General features: G+C 46.2%; 1 protein-coding gene across 1 annotated transcript in view; it reads left to right on the top strand.

Moving 5' to 3' along the window:
- Positions 1-22,885, top strand: part of CRELD2 (cysteine rich with EGF like domains 2) — an 82,595-nt gene that overhangs the window by 46,673 nt on the left and 13,037 nt on the right. The gene's annotated exons all lie outside the window — the stretch shown is intronic.

Raw genomic sequence — 22,885 nt, 5'->3', positions numbered from 1 at the left:
TAGCCTTAAGCTCAGCATAAGTTCTGCTGTAATACATTCAGCTATCACTGGTATGTCCTGTGTTTACACTGCGATCACTGCATTTACATATGGGATAACAGAGGACTTGTTCTAGCTTCCAGCTCCTTTACCTTGTGAGCCATGATTGGGAGACCTGCTCAGGGAGAAACTAATGCTGGAGGTGGAGGTGTACAGCGGCATCGGAGCGTGAGAGCGGCCGGCAAAGTATGTATTGTTATGGGAGCAGCTGCGGACCCAGGACGGCAGATCTACTAAGTCTGGTAAGTATTACTAATAGCCTTCCCCCATACAATGACCATTTCCATGATGATTTCGATGGCCCCAAAGGCAACGAGCATCACTCCAAGTATAACTTGGGAGTGGGCTCATTTCACCTCTTGATTACAAGCAGTCTGAGGAGGTTAGGCATGTATCGCCCTCCACATGATGCTGCTATAGCTGCTTGTTGTCACGAGGTGATGTGTGCCCCCCTCCTCACTATGCTGCTCATAATCAAAGAGTGAATTCAGCCTTTCCCACCACACCGTCCATTTATACTTGGAGTGATGCTCGTTGCCCTTGGGGTCTAAAATGGGGTCTGTAAAGTGAGAGCCATCTGTGATATTATCAGGACAATGTCCAATGTATGTGGGAAGGCGATTGGTTATACTAACCTTCCCATGCTAGGTCTGCGGTATGGGGGAATGCTATTAGTAATGCTAACCTTCCCACACTAGGTCTGCAGTATGGGGGGAAGGCTATTACTAATACTAACCTTCCCAAACTAGGTCTGTGGTCCCAGGTTGCATCAGCTCCTGCAACGATCCTCGCTCTGCCAGCTGCTCTGAAGTGTGAAAGGTCCCCTTTTAACTGTATGCCAGCTTTCCCATTAGTGGAGATGCTGCCTGATGCAAGCATTGGGAAAGCTCCATGGCAGCTCAGTGATGATTTGTTCTGAGACTGCTATCGCTAAAAAAGCTCCGTGATGATACGCTCTGATACTGCTGCTGGTGGGTACAGCTCAGTGATGATGCGCTTTGATACTGCTGCTGGTGGGTACAGCTCAGTGATGGTACGTTCTGATACTGCTGCTGGTGGGTACAGCTCAGTGATGATGCTCTTTGATACTGCTGCTGGTGGGTTCAGCTCAGTGATGATATGTTCTGATGCTGCTGGTGGGTACAGCTCAGTGATGATACGTTCTGATACTGCTGCTGGTAGGTCCTTCGCGCAAAGCATTACTGGGACCGGAAGATGCCGGGAGCGCCGCAGAGCAGATTGGGGGCCTTCGGAAGGTGAGAATAACAATATTTTTTTTAAATTATTTTAACATCCTATATATCACATAGCATTGCTTGGAATGCGCAAGCAAAAAACACTTGCAAAACGCTTGTTTCTCTAATCCCCTCCACGACAGCACATAGGAGGTTGCCTCCCCATCCTGATTAGGGACAGGAAACAAGAGGTTAAATAGCCCTCCCCTTCCTCTAATCCCCAGTGTTTTCCTGTCCCTAAACAGGAATGAAGAGGTGCTATGTGCTCCGTGAATGGGGCAGGTGACATCCCGGGGTTCTCCTCACCATGAGCCGGGCAGCCGGGGTCGATCGTCCTGCACCTTCCTCCCCGTTCCCCGGGACCCGCACCATCCTCCGTCGCTTCGGAAACGCTGGATGGTGAAGTGGGGCTGGGGGCCTCCTGTAGCTCCCCAGCCTGGTATTCGCTCCCCCCCGCGTGCCGCATGCCTGTCTCTCCTGAGCGGCATGCACCGGAAGTGACGCGCACCACGAGCCCGGAGAAGCGACATCGCTTCCTCCTTGCGTTCCACAGTGGAACGCACTGCCATTTTGGCGGGAAATTTAAAAAAAAAAAAAAAAAAAAAAAGAGGAAAGGAAGTGGCGCCAGGAACTTGAGGGGGAGCGATCTCATCCGATTGGATGAGGAAAAGGAAGCTGGATCTCGGTTCCTATTTAAGGACCCTGATGGAAGATGCCATAAGGTAGGACAAACGTCTGCATGATGGATGCGCCTTCCCTGAAAGTTGCGTCTGCAGAGCCCGAGCTCAAACCCTGGCCCAGTCAGTACACTCGGAAAAGGGTATATACCTTTTTTGGTTTAGGACCCATTCTTAGGGGCCCCCCTCCTCTCTCTTTCAGGGAGACTAGGATCCTATACCAAAAACAGAAGAAAAACCTACGAGCCGAAAATGCGCCATCTGTAGGAAAAAACTCTCCTCCGATTATAAAAAGACATTGTGCCAGCAGTGCACGGCAAAAATCGTACGGGAGGAACAACCATCTCTGATAGAGGAATTAAGAGGGATGATGCGACAGGAAATCCAGTCGTCCCTGTCTACCTTCTCCCAGTCATCCGGGGGGGGGCCCTCAACCTCAAGGAATAGGAAATACGCCCCTGAGGACATCTCAGATTCAGAACCAGAATAATCGGTTTCGGCGGACTGAAGGGAAGAGGGTGAACTTACCCCAGTCCAGTCAGAAGATAAGAAGTGGTTCTTTTCCTCAGATGATATGGAGGAACTACTCTCAGCAGTCAGGAACACAATGGGAGTAGAAGAAGATAGGCCATCCTGCACTGAGCAGGGTGGCCTTTTTGGCGGCCTGAAATCCAGGAAGAAAATGGTTTTCCCTATCCATGATAATATCCAGAGTCTAATCCTGGAAGAATGGGAACTCCCGGAAAAGAAGCTAAGTATTCCGGGCGAAATGAAGGATCGATTTCCCCTGGACGAAGAAGTCGCGAAACCTTGGACTGAGATTCCAAAAGTGGATATCCAGGTAGCCAGAGTAGCTAAAAAGACTGCGCTACCCTTCGAGGACTCCTCACAGCTGAAAGACCCGCTGGACCGGAAGATGGATAGCCTATTGAGAAAGTCCTGGGAGGCCTCAGCGACTTCCTTGAAAACAAATGTTGCATCGGCCTGTGTAACCAGGACCCTGTACCTCTGGCTTCAGCAGTTAGGAGACCATATAAAAAGGGGAACTTCGAAGGAAGATCTCCTAGCCTCTCTACCACTTCTACAGAAGGCAGCCGCCTTTTTAGCAGACTCCTCAGTGGAGTCGGTTCGTATTGCGGCAAGAACGTCCGTGCTCTCTAACACCACCCGAAGAGCCCTATGGCTAAAGATGTGGAGTGGGGATATCCTATCAAAATCAAAGTTATGCTCTATCCCATTCAAGGGCGAATATTTATTTGGGCCGGCATTGGACGAACTATTAGAGAAAGTGACCGTCAAGAAGAAAAACCATCCACCCCAGACTCAAACCCCGCAATACAGGGGTAAAGGGAAAACGGGACGTTGGAGCTACCCAAATGGCGGAAGAGGCAGGAATATTTTTCACGATTCCCGTTCAGAGAGAGACAAAAAAATGACGCCAAGCAAGTAGGGGGCAGAATTGCAGATTACTTCCCGAGCTGGCAGGAGATAACAACGAACCAAAAAATCCTGGACTCTGTCAGATGGGGAGAAAAAATAGAATTTTCCTTCAGCCCCCCACAAAACTTGAAGTTACACATCTTCCGTCAGCAAAACTGCAAAAGATTCTACACGACGAGCTCCAAAGGATGCTATCATCAGCGGTAATCTCTCCAGTCCCAGAACTGGAACAAGGTCAGGGCCACTACTCACGACTGTTCTTAGTAAAAAAAAAAAAAAAAAAAGCCAAGTGGGAAATACCGGGTCATCATCAACCTGGAGAAGCTAAACAAATACGTCCGGTACCAACACTTCTAGGTGGAATCGGTAAAGACTACAATACCACTGATTGGATGAGACTTTGCCATGGCCACCATAGATCTCCAAGAGGCCTATTACCACGTTCCCATCCATCCATCCCATTGGCAATATCTAAGGTTCGCAGTCACTCTAGACACGGAAGTACACCACTTCCAATTCAGCATTCTACCCTTCGGCATCTCTTCGGCACCCCGAACATTTACAAAGATAATGGCAGAAGTGGTAGCATTCCTCAGAGGCAAGGATATAGGTGTCGTCCCTTACTTAGACAACCTCATGGTCTTGGCTCCCTCCAACACCATTCTAAGACAACACCTACAAACAGTCCTGCAGACCCTGACGTCCCTGGGGTGGATGGTAAACATGGAGAAATCACACCTGAATCCCTCAACCAGGAAGATCTTTCTAGGGATACTCCTGGATTCCCACAACCAAATATCCTTTCTTCCATCCACCAAGCAGGTGGATGTGAGATCAAAAGTTCGGACTCTAAAAAGTCAGAAAACAGTGACCATAAGGTTTGCCATGTCAACATTGGGGTCAATGACCGTGCATCCAAGCGGTCCCCTGGGCCCAGGCCCACTCAAGGATACTCCAGACATATATCCTTTTCCGCTGGAACAAAAACCCGGAGACCCTCAATACGAGAATCTCCCTACCCCAGCACGTAAAGCTGTCTCTCAACTTGTGGCTCAACCAGGGAAATCTAGTGAAAGGGACACCCTGGATACAGGATCCCATGATGTCAATCACAACAGACGCCAGCAAACGCGGCTGGGGAGCAGTATCATCTCTTGGAGTCTTCCAGGGACTCTGGCCCAGAGACATGGGAAAACAATCTTCCAACTACGGAGAACTGAGAGCGGTAGAAGAAGCCCTAAAGGCAGCAGAAACATTAGTCCAGGGAACTCATGTCCGAATTTACTCCGACAATATGACCACTGTGGCCCATCTACGTCATCAGGGCAGCACAAAATACGGAAGTCTGCAAAATGTTTCGGCACGGATATTCAGCTGGGCAGAACACAATCTCCAGTCCCTTTCAGGTTTCTACCTAAAAGGATCCGACAACACCGAGGCAGACTTCCTAAGCAGGACAGACTGAGATCCAGGGGGATGGAGCCTCAACGCCAGAGTATTCCATACCTTAGCCAAAAAATGGGGTCTCCCAGAGGTAGACCTATTTGCGAGCCGGGAAAATGCCAAAACAAAGCCTTACTTCTCCATAGGGCCGAACGAGAAACACTCAAGAGTAGATGCCTTCGCTCACCCGTGGAACTTCGGACTGGCATACGCCTTTTCGCCGATTCCCTAATACCAAGAACTCTGCAAAAGGTCAGGACAGACTGGGTCAACACTATCCTGATCGCCCCTCTCTGGCCAAAAAGGAGCTGGTTCGGAGCCCTAAAACTGACGAACTCAGAGGGTCCCCTGATCCTGCCCACGGACCGTGACCTTCTACATCAAGGTCCCATCCTTCACCCGGCTCCCCACAGCTTGGCAGCCTGGTTTCTGAAACCAAAATTCTGAAAGCCAGAGGCGCCTCAGATGGAGTGATAGCTACACTTCAAAAAAGTAGGAAACCTATCACAAATGCCATATATTCCAAAATATGGAAAACCTTTCCAGCATGGTACGGATCCACTCCCATAGATCCCTTCCACCCCAACGTGTCAAAGATCCTAGACTTCTTACAGGACGGGTTATCCAAGGGTCTGAAACCAAGCACCTTGAAGGTACAAATATCAGCCCTAAGTTCTTTCGTCGATCAAAGCCTGGCAGAGCATCGATGGATCAAGAGGTTTGTTACTAGCTTCCAGAATCCATCCAAATAAACCCAACATGGCCCCGACATGGGACCTGAATATAGTACTAAAGGGTCTAACGAACCCTCCATTTGAACCTATCGACCAGGCCCAGATAAACTATCCTGGAAAACAGCACTATTCGTAGCCCTTACAACGGCAAGGAGAGTGGGAGAAATTCAGGCTCTGTCCATCAGAGAACCCTATCTAAAAGTTCTGGACGATAGGCTAATTCTTCGGCTAGACCCTTCCTTTGTGCCAAAAGTGTCTTCGGATTTCCACAGATCCCAGAAAAATAATACTGCCCTCCTTTTGTGATAGCCTGAGGGATTAGAGAGAGTATTCCATTCACTGGATGTCCGGCGAGCAGTTCTGACCTATTTGGAAGAGACAAAACTTTGGAGGAAAGATCAGAATCTCTTTGTTCAGTATGGCGGACCAAACAAGGGGAAGAAAGCGTCCAAAAGCTCCTTAGCTAACTGGATCAAAAAAGCGATAACAGCCGCTTATAAAAGCCAGGATCTACCTCCTCCGGTATCCCTGAAAGCCCACTCCACCAGAGCTGTCTCCGTCTCCTGGGCAGAAAAAGCTGATGCATCCATTGAGCAGATCTGCAAGGCCGCGACCTGGTCTTCAGTCCATATCTTCACGAGGCATTATAGATTAGATCTTATGTCAGTACGAGATCTAGCCTTTGGCAGGAAAGTCCTGCAAGCCGTGGTCCCTCCCTAAACCATTATTCTTTGGTATACCTCCTATGTGCTGTCGTGGAGGGGATTAGAGAAAATAGAGCTACACTTACCGGTAGTTGGGTTTCTAAGACCCTCCACGACAGCACGGGTAGTTTCCCCCCTAACAAAATTTTGTTCATGTGACTTATGTGAATAAATAATATTTCAAGCATTCACTCTATGTGGTCCTTGGAAAACACTGGGGATTAGAGGAAGGGGAGGGCTATTTAACCTCTTGTTTCCTGTCCCTAATCAGGATGGGGAGGCAGCCTCCTATGTGCTGTCGTGGAGGGTCTTAGAAACCCAACTACCGGTAAATGTAGTTCTATTTTTTTCCGCAGGAAAAACCCCGCTATAAATAGTAAATCACCCCCCCCCCCCCCCCTTTATCACCCCGTTAGTTAGGGAAAAATAATAGAATGAAAAAAAAATGTATTTATTTCCATTTTCCCGCAAGGGTTAGGGTTGGGATCAGTGTTAGGGGTATGTTGGTGTTGGAGTTAGATTTGGGGGGTTTTCACTGTTCAGGCACATCAGGGCTCTCCAAACTCGACATGGCGTCTGATCTCAATTCCAGCCAGTTCTGCATTGAAGAAGGGAAACTGTGCTCCAAGCTCTGCCATGCCTCCAAAGAGTGGTTTACCCCCACATATGGGGTATCCGCCTACTCAGGACAACTTGCACAACAACTTTTGGGGTCCAATTTCTCCTGTTAACCTTGGGAAAATAAACAATTGGGGGCAAAAATCATTTTTGTGGACTAACATATTTTTTTTTTTGTTTTTGTTGCTCTACATTATAAACTTCTGTGAAGCACTTGGGGGTTCAAAGTGCTCACCGCACATCTATATAAGTTCCTTGGGGGGGTCTAGGTTCCAAAATGGGGTCACTTGTGGGGGTTTCTACTGTTTAGGCACATCAGGGGCTCTGCAAACGTAACATGACGATCGTGGACCATTCCATCAAGTCGGCATTTCAAAATGTCACTACTTCGCTTCCGAGCCCCGACGTGTGCCCATACAGTAGTTTTCTCCCACGTATGGGGTATCCGCGTACTCAGGACAACTTGGACAACAACTTTTGGGGTCCAATTTCTCCTGTTACCCTTGGGGAAAATAAAAAATTGGGGACTAAAATCATTTTTGTGGAAAAAATATGATTTTATTTAATTTTCACGCCCCGTCGTTATAAACTTTTGTAAAGCATTTGGGGGCTCAAAGTGCTCACCACACATCTAGATAAATTCCTTGGGGGGGGGGTCTAGTTTTCAAAATGGGGTCACTTGTGGGGGATATCCACTGTTTAGGCACATCAAGGGCTCTCCAAACGCGACATGGCGTCCGATCTCAATTCCAGCCAATTTTGCATTGAAAAAGTCAAACGGCGCTCCTTCCCTTCAGAGCTCTACCATGCGTCCAAACAGGGGTTTACCCCCACATATGTGGTATCAGCGTACTCAGGACAAATTGCACAATAACTTTTGCAGTCCAATTTCTCCTGTTACCTGTTTCTCCTGTTACCTTTAGTAAAATGAAAAAACTTGGACCTGAAGTAATTTTTTTTTTTTTTTTTGTGATCATATAGACCCCTCAAAGTGACTTCAAATCTGATGTGGTCCCTAAAAAAAAAAAAAAAAAAAAAAAAAAAAAAAAAAAAAAAATTGGTGTTGTAAAAAAAAGAAATCCCTGATCAACTTTTAACCCTTATAACTTCCTAACAAAAAAAATTTGGGGTTCCAAAATTGTGCTGATGTAAAGTAAACATTTGGGAAATGTTACTTATTAAGCTTATTAAGTATTTTGTGTGCCATATCTCTGTGATTTAAGGGCATGAAAATTCAAATTTGGAAAATTGCAAAATTTCCATTTTTTCCACAAATAAACGCAAGTTATATCAAAGAAATTTTACCACTAACTTGAAGTACAATATGTCATGAGAAAACATTGTCAAAATCACTAGGATACATGGAAGCGTTCCAGAATTATCTCATAAAGGGGCAATGGTCAGAATTGTAAAAATTGGCCCGGTCATTAACATGCAAACCACCCTTGTGGGTAAAGGTGTTAAAGACACCATTTTGGTGCAGATACGATCTTTTGATCACCCGTTATTGCATTTTAATGCAATGTTGCAGCGACCAAAATAACGTAATTCTGGCGTTTTTACTTTTTTCGCTACGCTGTTTAACGATCGAGTTAATTCTTTTTTTTTTATATTGATCAGGTGATTCTGACCACCGAGAGACGCTCATATCAATCCAGCATTGACAACCGCAGAGATCTCCTGGAGACCTCTGGTTGTCATGCCGACCCATCGGTGATGCGCGATCACGTGACGGGCGTCACCGATGGGCGGATTTCCAGTGCCATTGCAGCGTTTGACAGCGGCATTTAACGGGTTAACAACCGCGGGTGGATCGCAATTCCACCTGCAGCTGTTTTGGGCACATGTCAGTTGTTCAAAACAGCTGACATGTGCCGGGAAAGATACAGGCTGAGCGCCGGGGCCCAAATCAAAGGGGGAGACATGGCATGCGCAGTACTAGTATGGCGCATATCGCCAAGGGGTTAACCGGCCCTCTACGGTGAGTACTTATACTGCGGTTTCCATCTAAATATCCCAATGATATGATTCAAGTGAAACCCATTCACTATAATGTGGCAGAAGAGTTAATCTGGACTCCATCTGGCCTCTGTTTAGCAGTGTCCTTCTTTTCAGAGGTAGGGATACCTGTCCATCGCTGCTTGCAGCTGTCTGGCATGTCATCTGTGAGTGTCGTTCAGACAGCAGAGGGCACTGTGACATGGTTAGTGCGCGCCGTGCCCCCTGCAGTCTGAACGTCACTGACAGATGACATGCCAGACAGCAGCAAGCAGTGATGGACCGGGGGACAGGTAAATATCTCAGGTGAGTAGGTCGTTTTTTTTATTTTTAAATGCAGCAGTGGCAGCACATGGGGGGCATAATTTATGGAGCATCTTATGGGGGCAGCATATGGGGGCATAATCTATGGAGCATCTTATGGGGGGCAGCATATGGGGGCATAATCTATGGAGCATCTTATGGGGGGCATAATCTATGGAGCATCTTATGGGGGCATAATCTATGGAGCATCTTATGGGGGCAGCATATGGGGCCTATTCTATGGACATTTTATTGGGCCATAACCTTTATGGAGCAGCATATGGGGCCATAACCTTTATGGAGCAGCAAATGAGGCATATTATTCGATGGAGCATCTTATGGGGCCATTATTAACCTTTGTGCAGATTATATGGGGCATATTTTGTATGAAGCATCTTATGGGGCTATCATGAACTGTATGGAGCATTATGTGGCTCCTGATTCAATATGGATATTCAAAAACATTTAACCTACTGATGTCTCAATTAATTTTACTTTTATTAGTATCTATTTTTATTTTTTAAATTTACCAGTAGCTGCTGCATTTTCCACCCTAGACTTATACTCAAGTCAATAAGTTTTCCCAGTTTTTTGTGGCAAAATTAGGGGGGTCGGCTTATACTCGATTATGTACGGTAAATTTTATCATTCTTTTATGACATTTTTTTTAGACCATCTTTTGGTACCTATTGCAAAAATTACAAAGTGGTGGGGTTAACCTTTTGGCTTGAAATACAAAATATTTATGATTGCATTTGTCCATAAAAGTCATATTTCTAACAGGCTAACACTGTTTTAAAAAACCATGGCGCAAATACGGTCTTCGTGTAAAGAACTCCTCTACATCCAAGATTTCTTCCTTTCCAATTCTCTTGATCTTCTGACTCTCACTGAAACCTGGATACAGCAGTCTGACACCAACACCGCTGCTGCTGCTCTCTTGTATGGTGGGCTACAATCCCTATATACCTCCTGAACTGAGAACAGACAAGGTGGAGGTTTAGGTTTGCAGCTTCCATCCCAATGTGCTTTCCAGGGTATCCCCCTGGTACCCTCACTTATGTTTCCTTCCTTTTTGAAGTCTACACAGTCTGCAAACCCATCTCCCTGCAGGTGGCGGTTGTGTATCGCCCTCCTGGCTCCTTTTGTCAGTTTCTGTATCACTTTGCCACGTGGCTTTCACACGTCCCATCCTGTGACAGTCCCACTCTCATCATGGTGGATTTTAATATCCCCATTGATGATCTGCTTTCCCCGTCTGCCACTCATCTTCTTTCTCTAACCTCCTGCTTCAGCCTTTCACAGCTTACTAACTCTCCTACACATGAAGATGGGAATACTCTGGACCTGGTTGCTTCACCACTCTGTTCAGTGTATGACTTTTGCTAACTCCTCTCTCACTTTCTGACCACAATCTTCTTTCCTTCTCTGTCAAGAACTCTTTCCTTCCTCAGGACATTCCCACTTGCCATACACACAGAAATCTGCGTGTCATCAACACCCAGCAGCTAATGAACAATGTACAGTCCTTTTTAGCTCCCATCTCCTTCCTCTCCTGTGCAGACTCGGCATTAACACGTTATAATTGTACATTTCAGAACACCTTGAATGAAGCCGCACCTGCAACACTCAAAGACCAGACACATACAGTGGCATCCCTGGCACACGCTGCAAACACGTTTTTTCAGTCACCCATTACGGCACAACGAGGGAGAAGGGATCTGCCCTTCAAGGACAGGAAACCTTCAAGATAAAAAGGGAAGCTCCTCTCCGCATCAGTTGATTTCCTGTCCTTGATGGGAAATTCTCAAGATGAAATCTTAAGAAGACAGAAGAGGATGCCTGGGCCTTGGTCGGATGGGGTTGGACAGGCAGAGTCCTGCTGCATCCATCACCAGGTACCAGTAGCGCCTCGGAGGCCACATTTGTCGTGCCCTCCCTGAGCGAAGCGTGGGGAGACATTGTCAGACCACGCGGCCTGTGGACACCGGTGTCTGGGCGAATCTGGGCCGGTGGTGGATGCAAGTGCCTTTTACAACCTGAGATCCAGTGTGCCATGGAGACCAGGAGTTTCCTGTCTTCCCTGAGCGTTTGTGGGGGAACAGGGCACAAGCCACGCTATTCCCTGATAGAGTGGCTCCCTACCTCGGTCTTGGGAACGTGTGGTGAGGCCCTCCGCGAGGTATCATGGATAAGGGGTCCCTAGAAAAAGCAAGACCAAATTTAAAAATAAGGAGTGTCCCCTATGCAGACGCCAACTAGGAGCTTCCTGGGATAAAAAAAACTGTCAGGATTGTATTGACAAAACCATTGCGGAAGAAACTACTTAATTTTCGGCAAATTTAAGCCCCAACGGACACTGACAGTAAAGGGAGAGATAGATCCAGCCCCTCTTTCGCATCGCAAGATGACTTCACATGTTCAGAGCCAGAGGACTCAAATCAATCACTGTACTCTGAGAGTAGTTCAGAGGAAGATGTTAGTTTCCCAGTAGAGGCTACGGACAAACTAATAAAAGCTGTCCGATCTGCTATGGGATTGGTGGATGATAAGGCCAAGAGATCAGCCCAGGAACTCATGTTCGGCGGGTTACAGAGAAAGAGGCGTAGAGCCTTCCCCATTAATAAGCAGCTACAAAGCCTTATTAAAAGGGAATGGGAGAAACCAGACAAGAAGATGCAATCAATTAGCTCATTAAAGAGAAAATATCCATTTGATGAGGAAGCGTCTTCTTCCTGGGATAAGGCAGCGAGATTGGATGTGGCAATATCAAAGGTCTCAAGAAAATCTTCTCTCCCGTTTGAGGACTTGGGGTCCCTAAAGGAACCATTGGATAGGAAGACGGACAGTTTCCTTAAAACAGCAGGGGAGTCCTCGGTGGGGGATTAAGGCTGGTTTCACATTTGCGTTTTTTAGCGCTGGAAAAAAACGCATACCTGCGCATGCGTTTTTTCCCCTATATTTAACATGGGTGCGCATACCTGCGCACTGGTCAGCGCATGTATGCGATTTTCATGCGCTGCGTTTTTTTGGGGTGTGCGTTGGGATTTTCCAGACGCAGCATGTTGCATTTTTTGGCCCTTGAAAAAAGCGCATGCGCACGTTTTGCGCTAAAAATGGCCATTATAGCCTATGGATGCGCATACGTGCGCACTGGCATGCGCAGGTATGCGTTTTTTTAGCGCTGCGTTTTTTTGGTGGTGTCCACTTGTTGTCCTAGTTATAATCTTCTAAAGTCAAAAAAAAAAGTCTATATAAAGGAGGTGCCTGCCAAAACTCTGCCACTACTACACTGACAGATTGAAGAGCAGACAGTCAACCAAGAACCCATCTGATCAGCGAAGAATGTGAGTATATTACATTATATGCCTGTCCTTTTAAATTATGTATGTACTAATGATTTTTATTATTTTTACATGCAGTATGTCTTCAGAATCAGAGTATTCCCCATCGCGGCAGGAATTGGCGCAAGCAGACCGTGAGGTGATTATTTTTGTGCATCTGGTAAGTATATCTGCTGCTTCTCCAAATCTCTTACGTTTTTTTCAACTTTTTTAAGACATCGTCATCATCCTCTTCTGTGGACGGGACTAGTGAGGGCGAAGAGCAGGAGCAGCGAAGCCAAGTCCCGGTGGTGATACGGAATGTAAGTATCAAATGATTTGTAATGTTCTTTATTTTTTATCTTCTATTTTTACTCTTTTTTTATGTTTCTTTTTTTGTAACTTTTTATTCAATTTAAATTGGATTATTCTAATGAATGTGTTTTGTCTAGGTTCCACAACGGGATGAAGACGTGTACCTGGATAATGAGCAGCTCATCAGCCTGGTCCAGGAGCGTTCGCCGTTGTGGGACAGCCGTGACCGGCTGCACAAGGACATTGTGGTGACCCGGCGGCTATGGAATGAGGTGGCCGCAGCGTTGATGGATGGCTGGGACAGCGCCACAGCATCCTACAAAAAGGCGTTTAGTGAGTATTTCCCTGCTCTGTATTGTGCCGCAGTGACTGTTGTCCTTGACGGCACTGTTGGGTTTCGTGCTAGGTGTATTCTAGCAGGAAACCCAACAGTGTCATCGTGGTCTACAGTGACTGCTTTGAGTATTGTATTGCTACATTGTGCCGCAGTGACTGTTGTCCTTGACGGCACTGTTGGGTTTCGTGCTAGGTGTATTCTAGCAGGAAACCCAACAGTGTCATCGGGGTCTACAGTGACTGCTTTGAGTATTGTATTGCTACATTGTGCCGCAGTGACTGTTGTCCTTGACGGCACTGTTGGGTTTCGTGCTAGGTGTATTCTAGCAGGAAACCCAACAGTGTCATCGGGGTCTACAGTGACTGCTTTGAGTATTGTATTGCTACATTGTGCCGCAGTGACTGTTGTCCTTGACGGCACTGTTGGGTTTCGTGCTAGGTGTATTCTAGCAGGAAACCCAACAGTGTCATCGGGGTCTACAGTGACTGCTTTGAGTATTGTATTGCTACATTGTGCCGCAGTGACTGTTGTCCTTGACGGCACTGTTGGGTTTCGTGCTAGGTGTATTCTAGCAGGAAACCCAACAGTGTCATCGTGGTCTACAGTGACTGCTTTGAGTATTGTATTGCTACATTGTGCCGCAGTGACTGTTGTCCTTGACGGCACTGTTGGGTTTCGTGCTAGGTGTATTCTAGCAGGAAACCCAACAGTGTCATCGGGGTCTACAGTGACTGCTTTGAGTATTGTATTGCTACATTGTGCCGCAGTGACTGTTGTCCTTGACGGCACTGTTGGGTTTCGTGCTAGGTGTATTCTAGCAGGAAACCCAACAGTGTCATCGGGGTCTACAGTGACTGCTTTGAGTATTGTATTGCTACATTGTGCCGCAGTGACTGTTGTCCTTGACGGCACTGTTGGGTTTCGTGCTAGGTGTATTCTAGCAGGAAACCCAACAGTGTCATCGTGGTCTACAGTGACTGCTTTGAGTATTGTATTGCTACATTGTGCCGCAGTGACTGTTGTCCTTGACGTCACTGTTGGGTTTCGTGCTAGGTGTATTCTAGCAGGAAACCCAACAGTGTCATCGTGGTCTACAGTGACTGCTTTGAGTATTGTATTGCTACATTGTGCCGCAGTGACTGTTGTCCTTGACGGCACTGTTGGGTTTCGTGCTAGGTGTATTCTAGCAGGAAACCCAACAGTGTCATCGTGGTCTACAGTGACTGCTTTGAGTATTGTATTGCTACATTGTGCCGCAGTGACTGTTGTCCTTGACGGCACTGTTGGGTTTCGTGCTAGGTGTATTCTAGCAGGAAACCCAACAGTGTCATCGTGGTCTACAGTGACTGCTTTGAGTATTGTATTTCTACATTGTGCCGCAGTGACTGTTGTCCTTGACGGCACTGTTTTTTTTTTATCAACAGTGGACAAAGTCCGAACACGTTGGCGTTCGATCAAGGACCGCTTCAACAGTGATGTTCGTGCTGAGGGCCAGGTTCGCAGTGGATCTGCGTCAAGGACCAGAACTAGATACCGTCACTATAACGCGTTGCAGTTCCTAAGACCGGTCCTTGCCACGAGATCGTAAGTATTATAAATTTTGGGTTTTTATTTTTATTAATCTGTGTTTTTCTAATCCACAGCTGATGCTTCTTGTAAAGGCATGGTAGTAATGATTTTCCTTTCTTCAACAGCACCTGGAGCAGCACCCTGCAACCTGGCCCTGGAGCGGTCCTTCCTCGGACGTCCTCTGACCCGTCCCAGCCATCCGACAGCCAGGAAGCACCTTGCAGGTCAACCACACACACAGCTGGTGACCAGGAAGCTGGGCCATCAGGTGTTCCCCTGTCCCAGGTCTCTGCCACTGGTTATGCGGGCACTACCCGCCAGCGGCAGAGGGCCTTGGACAGGAATGTCTTGCCCGAGTTTATGCATTTGAGCGAGACATTTAATTCCAGCCTCAAGTCACTGTCCGACAGAGTTGAAAGCGGTTTTGCACTCATGGAACGTGGTTTTAACCACTTTGAACACCGCTTCAATTCTGTAGAACAGCGCCTTGACCGTCTGGAGGCCGACCTCAACAGACCAGCACACCATTTTTTTAGTAAGATTGAAAAGGGCATGGCGGAACACCTTAGTCCTGATCAACAGCTGAATGTGCTGCAGGCCTGCAACAATGCTTTCTTGCAGGCTATGCAGCATAATCGGTACGGTCAGCAGTCAGTGGTGTCCTTTCCACCTGTGCCACCATTGACTCGCTTCACCTCACTACCGACTTGTGCTGCATACCACTGCACGGACACCTCTATTCAAAGCCAGGACACCCACCGTTACACCACCACAAGTCTGAGTGCAGCTGGTCACTTCACCGACACCACCATGGCAAGCGCTGCTCCTGTCTGGAGCACCACCGCCACTCCCATGCATGCGTGGAGCTCAGCCACCACTAGGCAAACATGGAACAGCCCTGCCGCTACAACAACGTGTAGTAGCCCTGCCACCACCACTCTGCAAACCTGGACCATCACTGCCGCCACCAGTCCTCCTGCAAGGACGAGCACTGACAACGAAGAGCAGCAGCAGCAGCCACCTCAGCAGCAGCTCCAGCCACCTCATCAGCAGCCACCTCAGCAGCAGCAGCCACCTCAGCAGCAGCAGCAGCCACCTCAGCAGCAGCAGCAGCAGCCACCTCAGCAGCAGCAGCAGCAGCCACCTCAGCAGCAGCAGCAGCCACCTCAGCAGCAGCAGCAGCCACCTCAGCAGCAGCTGCAACCACCTCAGCAGCAGCTGCAACCACCTCAGCAGCAGCTGCAACCACCTCAGCAGCAGCTGCAACCACCTCAGCAGCAGCTGCAACCACCTCAGCAGCAGCAGCCACCTCAGCAGCAGTCGCCACCTCAGCAGCAGCAGCCACACCTGCAGACGGGGGACCTACACTCAATATTTGCCCCTACTTCAAGGCGAAATCCATCAAGGCGGGCATTGGGCCAAAGTAGGTCCAGGCACACAAGCCTACGGCGACATGCCATTACAACTAATGTACCTGAACAGATTTCCTCTCCTCCAAGTGTTCCTAGTTTGATTCCCTTAACTGGACTACCTTCCCCCACAAGTTTTGTTGCCCCTTCCCCTCAAACACCGTCTTCAACAGCAAGTGTTGCATATTCCCTGCACACCCCCAAATTGAAACCATCTGCCCCCAAACGCCGGAAAAAATAATTTTTTGGTTTATTTTTGTGATAAAAAACAAATTTACATTTGTGGTTCACCATTACTAAGTTTCATTAATGTTGTTTGCGCCGCTCACACACACTGATGGGTAAATACATGTTAAAAACCAACCCAAGGCATAGTATAGTCATATGTGAAATAACACGGACTAGTATAGTCATACCAAGGCCTAGTGTAATAACTCGAGTTTTACCAACTTGGATCTGGTTTCATGAAAAACAAACTGTTGAAACTTGTCTTAAAAATAAGTTTCTTTCTAGTTTCACCAGTTTGTTTTTTGTGAAACAAGATGCTAGTTGTTAAAAATCGAGTTATTACAGTAGGCCTTGGTATGACTATACTAGGCCGTGGTATTTCACATATGACTATACTAGTAGGCCCAAGGCCTACTATACTCATATTTGAAATACCACGGCCTAGTATAGTCATTCAAAGGCCTAGTGTAATAACTCTAGTTTTACCAACTAGAATCTGTTTTCATGAAAAACAAACTGTTGAAAATTATAAGTTTCTTTCTAGTTTCACCAGTTTGTTTTTTGTGAAACAAGATGCTAGTTTTTAAAAATCGAGTTATTACAGTAGGCCTTGGTATGACTATACTAGGCCGTGGTATTTCACATATGACTATACTAGTAGGCCCAAGGCCTACTATACTCATATTTGAAATACCACGGCCTAGTATAGTCATTCCAAGGCCTAGTGTAATAACTCTAGTTTTACCAACTAGAATCTGGTTTCATGAAAAACAAACTGTTGAAACTTATAAGTTTCTTTCTAGTTTCACCAGTTTGTTTTTTGTGAAACAAGATGCTAGTTGTTAAAAATCGAGTTATTACAGTAGGCCTGGTATGACTATACTAGGCCGTGGTATTTCACATATGACTATACTAGTAGGCCCAAGGCCTACTATACTCATATTTGAAATACCACGGCCTAGTATAGTCATACCAGGCCTACTGTAATAACTCGATTTTTAACAACTAGCATCTTATTACAGTAGGCCTGGTATGACTATACTAGGCCGTGGTATTTCACATATGACTATACTAGTAGGCCCAAGGCCTACTATACTCATATTTGAAATACCACGGCCTAGTATAGTCATTCAAAGGCCTAGTGTAATAACTCTAGTTTTACCAACTAGAATCTTTTTTCATGAAAAACAAACTGTTGAAAATTATAAGTTTCTTTCTAGTTTCACCAGTTTGTTTTTTGTGAAACAAGATGCTAGTTTTTAAAAATCGAGTTATTACAGTAGGCCTTGGTATGACTATACTAGGCCGTGGTATTTCACATATGACTATACTAGTAGGCCCAAGGCCTACTATACTCATATTTGAAATACCACGGCCTAGTATAGTCATTCAAAGGCCTAGTGTAATAACTTGTAAGTTGGAATGGAGCAGATTACATTCATCCACTCAATGCTGACTTGTATTCCCCATGGACTTTCATTGGGGTTGGGTTTTGAGGGTTGTGTTTTGAGAAAATCACATACTTTGTTTTCAACTAGTTGCACAATTTTCTCTTGAAAAAAAATGGTTTCCTGATTCATGGCCTGCAGCTTTGCTCGTTCCAATATATTTCACGCAGACTAGCAATGCTGCATTTTAACGCATATGTGTATTTACCTGCCCAGGTGTGTGAACATCAAAAAATTCAGTTATACATGGGAAGTTTATTAAATTGGAGTTTAAAAAATATAGTGCACTCAGTAATGGTATCAAATAAGGTTTTTTATTACCATAAACAAACAAAAATATTACACCATTTCATCTTGCCAGTGCACCCGTCCTACATCAGAAATAAAGTAGGCCGCAAATTGGTCCCTCATTTGGCCAACTTCAACGGATGACCTGAGAGTGTGCTGAGTGAATTCCGGCAATGGGTTAGGAGCATCATCGTCCAGTTCAAAGGTCGGGTGCTCTTTAGCCATCACAAAGTTATGTAGAACCACACAGGCCTTCACCACCTCATCGACTGTTTCAAGTTTAAGATTAATGGCCGTGCCCAGAATTCGCCATCTGGAAACAAGAATCCCAAAAGCACACTCGACAGTTCTTCTGGCCCTGGTCAGCCTGTAATTAAATATTTTTTTGGTGTGGTCCAAGTCCCGGCTGGAGTAGGGTTTCAGTAAGTTTCCGCACATTTGAAAAGCCTCATCGCCAACCATTACAAAGGGCAGTGGCGGAGCTTCGGTGTGAGGAAGAGGCCGTGGCATAGGGAAATTAAATTGGTTGCCATACAACCTCCGGCCCATGTCTGAGTTTTTAAAAGCCTGTGAGTCATTACCACGGCCAAATGCTCCAATGTCCACTGCTACAAACATACATCCGGCATCCGCAATCGCAATGAGTACTATTGAAAAGTACTTTTTGTAATTATAGTACTCAGATCCCGTTCTTTGGGGTTTGATGATCCGTATGTGTTTACCATCAACAGCTCCCAAACAGTTGGGAAAATTGCATACTGTCCAGAATTTGTCAGCAATTTCCATCCACTTTTCAGCGGTGGGCAGGGGCATAAATTCTGGGCAAAGAACATTCCAGAGAGCCCGGCAGGTGTCAGCAACAATTCCAGACAAGGTAGAGATTCCAATACGGTACTGGAAGTGTAGTGAAGATAGGGTTTCTCCAGTCGCCAGGAATCTGTGAACAGACAAAGAAGTAAAATTAATATTTATGTATATTATTTTAAAAAACTATAAAATAAAATATTAGTACATTCACGAAAACTAATTACCCACGGTTTTGAATACTAAATTTAAAAAAACCATCAGACCGCACCCCTTGGTTTTTAAAACATACCGTAATGTCACCAGTAGCCGTTCTTCAGGAGGAATCGCACGACGGAGCTGTGTGTCCTGTCTCCGGATGGATTGTTGGACACGAGCAAGCAAATCCATGAAACTTTCGTGGGACATCCGGATATAATCTGTAAATTTCTCCGGGTTTGACTGGAGCTCGCTGTAGAGGGTGTGGTATGCCCCACGGCTCTCCCGGAGTTCAACAATCGGATGTATCCACATACGCCGCCGTCTTCGCTGCCTCTCTCTCTTCCTTTGTTCATGGCAAGCAACTGCATACGCCTGAGCCATCGCGATGTCCAAATCCAAGTTGAAGTGAAAACTCTTCCAGCGCAGATCCATGGTCACGAGAAGAATCAAGCAAATGTGAAGAATACTGTAGACAGGGTCTATATATTAACATACCACACCCACAATGAAGTCCCATTGGTCTGGTGTGTTGTTGAATGGTTGTTTTTTCATTTTTGTGGGGTTTTTCCAAAATCTGTAAAAAAACGCAAACGCACAAAAAACGCATACAAACGCGCAAAAACGCTGCGTTTTTTTCCTGCATGCGCACAAAAATGCTAGAAAAAAACGCAGCGTTTGTATGCATTTGTATGCGTTTTTTTAATGCGTTTTTTTGCGGGAAAAACGCGCTGCAAAAAAAAGCAAGTGTGAAACTAGCCTAAGACAAGCCATTGCGGCCATTTATGTGGCTAGATCTCTGATGGTTTGGCTAGACAATGTAGAGGATCAGCTGGAACAGCGAGTCTCACAGAGACTATCTTAGAGGCGGTTCCTACCATCAAAGCAGCAGCAGTGTTTTTAGCGGACGCCTCAGCAGATTCGGCAAGACTGGTGGCCAAATCAGCGGCACTGGCCAATTCGGGACGTCACACAGTCTGGCTTAAATGCTGGCCTGGAGATATACAAGCGAAAGTAAAAGTCTGCTCCCTGCCTTGTGAAGATAACTTCTTATTTGGGCTGGCACTAGATGAAGTACTGGAAATGGCAGGGGATAAGAAGGGATTTCCGAAGCAGCCATTTCCATCCTTTTGGCGCTCCTTTCGGTAGGGTCGCAGGTTCAGGGGCCAGCCATACAGAGACCGAGACAGAACTGACAAGCGGTCCAGAGGAGGGAAAGGCTTTTATTTTGGCAAACCCTCCAAAGACACCAAGAAGTCCTCCCAGTGACGACTTCTCCCAGGTAGGAGGGAGGCTCTCTCGCTTCCTCCTGGCCTGGGATGGAATTTCATCCAGTGCCTGGATTCGACAGATTGTAAGGTCAGGCCTAAAGTTTAATTTCCTCAGTCTGCCACCTCAGAGATGCATACAAACCCCGGTACAGCCCTTTCAAGCAAAACAATGGGGCCTGGAAGAGGAGGTAATATTACTGTTAGATAAACATGTTCTGGAAGATGTTCCTGTGGAGGAAAAGAAAAGGAGATTTTATTCCCTCTTTTTATGATTAAAAGAAAAATGGACGACTCTTGGAGAACTATCATAAACCTGAAAGGTCTCAACAGCTATCTGATAGTTCCTTCATTCAAAATGGAGACAGTAAGATCGGCGGTAAAACTCCTCTTCCCACAGTGTTACAGGATAGTCTTAGACCTCAAGGCCGCATACTACCACGTCCCTATCTGCAAGCAGAATCGCAAGTTCCTCAGGGTAGCAGTGGAAATAAGATCTCGTATAGCTCATTTCCAGTACAGAGCTCTCCCCTTCGGGTTAGCAATAGCCCCTCGGGTGTTCACCAAGCTGATTTCGGAAGTCACAGCCCATCTTCGGGAAAAGGACATTCTAATAATACCGTATCTGGACGAATCCTGATTGTGGGGAGAAGCTTTCTTCATTGTCAGGAACAAGTCGGGATAGTCATGGAGACCTTACAGAAGCTGGGATGGCAGCTAAATTTACAAAAGTCCAAACTGAAACCAGCAACAGTGCAGGTCTTCTTGGGGCTAGTAATAGACTCGGTGGCACAGGAGTACTGGCTCCCAGAGGAAAAAGAGGAAAAGATCAGTTAGTCTTGTCAATAAAGAAGCCAGAAATGACACTCGGGAAAGCAATGTCACTGTTGGGGTCTCTAAACACCTACATACCAGCAGTAAAATGGACTCAGTTCAACACGAGAACTGCAGTGGTGTGTGCTACAGAACTATCTAGTCCTACAGGGTCACTTAGAAAGAAAACTTACCCTCCCAGACATGGTAGTCCGGTCACTCAATTGGTGACTACAGATCGAATCTGCTCCAAGAGGAGTTCCCTGGGTATACAGGGCATCCAGAATAGTCACAACAGACACCAGTCCCTGGGGTGGGGAGCCTACTTAGACACCTTGTGGCTCCAGAGTCCCTGGTCTCAAGAGGAAAGGGGCCCATCATCGAACAAATGGGAGCTTCTGGCTATAGAAAGGGCACTGAATGGGCTACTACCGCAGCTGCAAAAGCAGCATGTCAGAATCCTGTCAGACAATCAAGCAGCGGTAACCTACATCACCAAGGAGGCACGCGGTCTCTGCTGCTAATAGGAATAACAGAGAGGAAGTCTAGCAGAACATTGTTTCCTCTCATTATCGGCCCTGCATATCCCAGAAGTAGACAACCTGAAAGAAGACTTCCTAAGTCGCTATCAGTTAAAACAGGGAGACTGGTCCCTGAAAAGATTAGTATTCGATCAGATTGTGGACATGTGGGGTCGACCCAAGGTAGATCTCTTTGCTTTAAGGAGCAACAGGAGAGTCCAGAAATTTTGTTCCTTAAGCCCAGCGGACAATCCGTATGCAGTAGACTCCTTCAGGATAGAGTGGACACCAGGACTCCTATATGCCTTCACTCCAATATGCCTAATACCGGCGGTCTCGAGAAAGATCAGAGAAGACAGAGCCAGAGTAATTTTGATAGCCCCATTTTGGCCCATGAGGCCATGATTTTACTGGCTAAGGACAATGTCTGTGACGGATCCATGGTTCCTCCCAGAGGACCAAGACCTTCTGACACAGGGACCCTTCCTTCATCCTCAAATGTTTGGGCTGCATTTAACAGCCTGGAATTTGAAAGGTCACTTCTAGAGGGGGAAAGGCTTTGGGTTAGTTTCTACACTGCTTAGTAGCAGAAAGCTGATAACCATGACAATTTATGGGAGAGTCTGGAAGAAATTTTTATCCTTCTATGGGCTAGTACAGGAGGTGGTTCCCGGTAGTGGCTATACTAGAATTTCTGCAGAAGGGACTAGAGCTGGGATTGGCAGTCTGCACCCTTAAAGTGCAAGTTTCAGCTCTGGCTGCCTTATTCAACTGTGAATAACAAGATCCCAAGTACAGAGTACATAATAGTATTCCTTCTTAAGTCACCCTCAGTGACTTTCTGGAGACAAATCCCCTATGGAGCTCCTGATATGTAATAACACCAAGCAAGCGGAGCAATAACCACCATAATACCAAAATATCCAAAAATATTAAAGAAGTCTTTAATGTAATGGTGTCAAAATATAAAATTCACATAGAATAGTACAGCATGTAACACGAAACAGATATTTGTTAACACATGAGCCGGGAAAAACTGGATGAAAAAGCAGTCCTGCGTCCAGACATGGACATAAATGGGCTAAGAAACAAGAAGTATTAGTTCCTTAATTAGGATCATATCCCTTAGTCTTATTCAACTGTTACCTAGCAAATGATAGATGGGTGGCCAGA

Source organism: Dendrobates tinctorius, unplaced genomic scaffold, assembly GCF_039654945.1.
Source record: "Dendrobates tinctorius isolate UK_male_01 unplaced genomic scaffold, ASM3965494v1 ptg000035l, whole genome shotgun sequence".
NCBI classification, from domain to species: domain Eukaryota; kingdom Metazoa; phylum Chordata; class Amphibia; order Anura; family Dendrobatidae; genus Dendrobates; species Dendrobates tinctorius.
The sequence above is the reverse complement of the archived record's forward strand: the minus strand, read 5'-3'. Positions and strand labels throughout refer to the sequence as shown.